The 4734-nt window shown below is 42.1% G+C and overlaps 1 long non-coding RNA gene across 1 annotated transcript in view; it reads right to left on the bottom strand.

Moving 5' to 3' along the window:
- Positions 1–2821, bottom strand: part of LOC125482907 — a 5695-nt gene extending 2874 nt beyond the window's left edge. Inside the window, exons 1-2 of the long non-coding RNA XR_007261897.1 lie at positions 2767–2821; positions 961–1014 (exon numbers count right to left, since the gene is read on the bottom strand). This is a non-coding gene — a long non-coding RNA (uncharacterized LOC125482907). The remainder of the gene's footprint in view (positions 1–960; positions 1015–2766) is intronic.
- Between the last annotated feature and the right edge of the window lie 1913 nt (positions 2822–4734).

The following is a 4734-nucleotide window of genomic DNA, read 5'->3' as shown; positions in this document are numbered from 1 at the left end:
CCCAGTGCAGACTCCCAGTCTCGGGGTGAAGCCCAGTGCAGACTCCCAGCCTCGAGGTGAAGCCCAGTGCAGATTCCCAGTCTCGAGGTGAAGCCCTGTGCAGATTCCCAGTCTCAAGTTGAAGCCCAGTGCAGACTCCCAGTCTCAAGGTGAAGCCCAGTGCAGACTCCCAGTCTCGAGGTGAAGCACAGTGCAGACTCCCAGTCTCGAGGTGAAGCCCAGTGCAGAATCCCAGCCTCGGGGTGAAGCCCATGCAGACTCCCAGTGTCGGGATGAAGCCCAGCGCGGACACCCAGCCTCGAGGTGAATCCCAGTACTGACTCCCAGCCTTGAGGTGAGCCCAGTGCAGATTCCCAGTGTCAGGGTGAATCCCAGTGCAGACTCCCAGCCTCGAGGTGAAGCTCAGTGCAGACTCCCAGTGTCGGGATGAAGCCCAGTGCAGACTCCCAGCCTCAAGGTGAAGCCCAGTGCAGACTCCCAGCCTCGGGGTGAAGTCCAGTGCAGACTCCCAGTCTCGAGGTGAAGCCCAGTGCAGACTCCCAGTCTCGGGGTGAAGCCCAACATGGCCTTCCTGCTTTAGAAAGCCTGTAATGCTGAACTTTTACCTTTATTTCTTTATTTTTTTTCTAATTTATACTTTAGATTTTGTACCTAGGTATCTTTGTGCCTTGCTTTATAAGGACTGTAATGTTGATTTTTTAACTTTTTTTTTTTCATTTTTCTGATTTATACCTAAGATTTTGTACCTAGGTATCTTTGTACCTAAGATAGCGGCAGAAATGGTGACTTTGTACACTGTTTACTGCACTCACATATCCCTGTACTTGAGTACCTGAGACGATAAACACAAATCTAAGATTCATGTTTTTGAGATCATTGAAGGATGACTATGAAATGATGAACAACTGTATCTTCAGCCCCTGGAGAGACTGTTATTAACAAAGATTCAATGCCACTCACTTTGCTTCCTTTTTCACCAGATGCACCCGGGAAGCCTTTTGGTCCTCGGGAACCCTGTAAGATATAATCAGATCTCAGCATGAAAGAACACGAACAGAGTTTTAAGAAGGTCCAAAATTCTGGGATTACAACACCATTGAAATAAACGCATTTGTGTGAGATTTCCGTTCATTCCCCAAAAACCACTGATCACATGACAAATCCCAAGAAGGGAATAATTTTAATGTTTGTAAAACAAGAAGAACCGCGGATGCTGGAAATCAGAAACAGAAACAGAAATTGCTGGAAAACTCGGCAGGTCTGGCAGCATCTGTAGAGAGAAATCAGAGTTAACATTTCAGATCCAGTGACTCTTCTCTGAAGAAGGGAGACTGGACCCAAAATGTTAACTCTGAGTTCTCTGCACGGATGCTGCCAGACGTGCTGAGCTTTTTCCAGCAATTTTTGCCCTTGATTTGAATATTTGCATCAGACGATATCTTTAATATCCAGTTAGTGGAGTACATGTTAAATTGGAGTATCATTCTGTCTCTCTACTGGGAAAAGAAGTTGCTTTTGCTCTCAGCCGCCACGAGATATGCTGGACCTAATACAGTGACATACAGTACTGAAGTGACATAGAGATCCCTTGTCTTTCTGATTATGACAGGAAAACTCTTCCCTTTAATGCTTGCTTCAGCCTCCCTACACAGTTGGGTTTAAAACCATTTGAAAAATACATAAACCATTATGATGTGTTGATGGTGGGTGAGGTAGGATAAGTTTAGTCTGTGCTGCTCAAGTTGTGAAATGTGTACAGTGAGGGCTGAACCTGATGGTCATACTGGTGATCCCAGCCAGAAAGCCAAGGCCCGTCACTTACGAAAGCCCTGATGCAATTATTTGACCAACAGGCAATTGCCATCCTGGTATCAGAGTTTCCAACCATTTAAGGGGATAGATCCTGCCGCTAAGAGCTTCTGGTCCATTGGAGGGCTGACAATTCTATAGACCCATTAATGCCATCAAGAACAATGATCACTGCTTGGACTGTAGTCAAACTGTACTGAATGAATGGAGGTCAGGGTGTGGGGTTTCTCAGGCCTCAGGCAGATTGTGGAGCTAAATACCACCTTGACAACTTGTGTCAGGATTTTTCACCCATGGCAAAAAACAGAGTGAATAATTGATAAGGACAAATCAAGATTTCCCTCAAGTTCTTGATATACATTCCCACCATGGTTTCATATCCTGATTTAACAAGCTCTACACTCCCCCTCTAGATACAGGCACCCTGCTTTCCCTCAAAATTATCTCCTTTTTCATGCTGAACTGCTGTCTTAAACTGGGCTACTTTACTAGTCAAACAGAAATAAGTTGAGAAAAAGTCCGTGCAAGGCACTAACCAAATGAAGGCATAACATGCGAACAGTTGTATTGGAGTTTTAAAACAGTACTTTCATTGTTTTAACATGGATAGAAAAGAAGGTTAACTTCAAATATAAAAGACAAAGCTGTGCCCTCTCCCATACAACATGATTCAAAATCAGGGTTCAAAATATATAAGCCTAGAAATGTTAGTTGAGATGTTATTCTACAAAAGATTGAATCTATCTTAAATTCCTTGTCACCACATAACCGTTGACCCATTTAAAGTATTCCTTTTTACCACTTGAAAAAAATCAACATGTGCATATGATATTATAGATGATTTATTTGGCTTTGGTGTTTCTGGAGATGATTGGGAATATAAATTGTCTCTCAAAAAATTATTTATCAATATATACATTCTAAAAGATATTAAATGAAATCACATCAAATACATACCTCAGGTCCAGGAGTACCTGTAATACCTTGTGGCCCAGGGAAACCACGAATCCCCTTTGTTAAGAAACAACAACATAAATTAAGAACATAAGGACATTGGAATGGGAGGCAAGGGTAAACCATATAGTTCCTCAAGCTTGCTCTGCCTTTCAGTATGAGTGTGGCTGATCATCAGCATTAACCTCATTCTCCAGCCCTCTCCCAAAATCCCTCGATTTACCTTACTTTACAAACTCAAAATGTATCCCTAATGTTCACATGGATAAGGAGGACCACCAGTTCGATTGGGACAACACCAGGATCCTAGGACAGCCCAAACAGAGACAAGCACGGGATTCCTAGAGGCCTGATTCACCACCAAGAAGGCCATCAACAAACACATAAAACTAGACCCTATATATACACCACTGCGAAGGAAAACCAGAAATGAGGTAATCAAATCCAACAGACCCCAGAGTTAAATACCAGGAGGGAAAACTCAACTGCACTTCATCGGAGGCTGCACTGATGATGTTACCCAGCAGGGTAATGAAACGTCTGCTAACTAATGAACCAGCTCGGCGAGCAACCCAACCAAAGCATCAAAATATATCCATTTCCACCGTGAATGCATTCAATGATGCAGTATCTTTGGATAGAGAATTCGAAAAACTTTCACAATTATCTGTGTGAAGAACCTTCTCTTCATCTCAATCATAAGTGGTCAACACCCTATTTGGAAACTGTAAACCCAGCCAGGGGAATCAGATCTGACTTTCCAGTGTTTAATGTTGACACTGGGCAAGATCATTGGGGTGGGAATGAATGTGGTTTGGGCAGGTTAAATGCACATGAGAGAGAGGGAGGACAGAAAGGCATAAAACTCTGGGAAGAGTGGAATTACAGTCCCGTCACTTAAAGTTAAAAAGTAGGGACTTATAGTTGAGCTCTATTGTTTTATTTTTCTAAGAGTATTTGAACTTTGAATGTCATTCTGGCAGTTCTTCAAGCACACTTTCTTTTTAAAAAAGGCATAAAGTGATAAGTGATAATTAAGTTGGGATTGGAATCGAAGCTTCAGAGAGAAAAGTTTGACAAATAGAAACACAAGAACAGGAGTAGACCATTCAGACCTTCAAATCTAGGCTGCCACTCCACATGGCTGATCACCCATTTCAATACTTTATTCCTGCACTATTCCCATATCCTTTGATGTCATTAATAACTAGAAAACTATCAATCTTTTTTCTTGAATTTACTTATGGATAAACTACTATAGCCCTCTCAAGGAAGGAATTCCAATGATTCACCTTTCTCTTATTGAAGAAGCTCTTCCTCATTCAGTTCTCAATGGCTTGCCTTTTATTCTCAAATTGTTCACCTCGTTCTGGGACCCCACAGCCAGGGGAAACATTCTTTCCAGCATGTAATGTCTAACCCTTTAAGAATATTTCTAAGTTTCAATGAGATCATCTTTCAGTTTTGTAAACTGCAGACATTATAGTCCCAGTGACCTGTCCTCACAGGACAGTCCTACCATCCCATGAAATGGTCTGGTAATCCTGCAATAGAATCCGTCTTAATTGCACATTATACTCCAGGTTTGGTCGCACCTATATTCTACACAATTGAAACAAGATTTAATTGCTGCTTTACTCAAAAGGTTCTTAAATTGTCACCTTTTAGCCTGTCCAATAAAGGTGGGCTCTGTGTGAGGTTGGGGGAACGGGTTGCTGGTGGATAGGCTGTGGATAGGGGGATAACTCCAGTCAGCAACAGGGACAGTGATTTGTCTCCCTATTCTCACCTGATGTATAAAGTACCAGTGTCACAGAATCATTACAGTGCAGAAGGTAGCCACTTGGCTCATTGTGCCTGCACTGGTTCTGTTAATCTTAGAGTATTACATTTGCAAAAACGAGCTTTTTAAATCTTAAGTCAAACATAGACAAGTGTGTAAACTACACAGAAATGTGGCTTTATTCACAT

This window comes from Rhincodon typus, chromosome 4 (genome assembly GCF_021869965.1).
Source record: "Rhincodon typus isolate 14 chromosome 4, sRhiTyp1.1, whole genome shotgun sequence".
In the NCBI taxonomy this organism is placed as follows: Eukaryota; Metazoa; Chordata; class Chondrichthyes; order Orectolobiformes; family Rhincodontidae; genus Rhincodon; species Rhincodon typus.
Note: the sequence above shows the minus strand (reverse complement) of the source record. Positions and strands in the feature narration are given on the sequence as shown.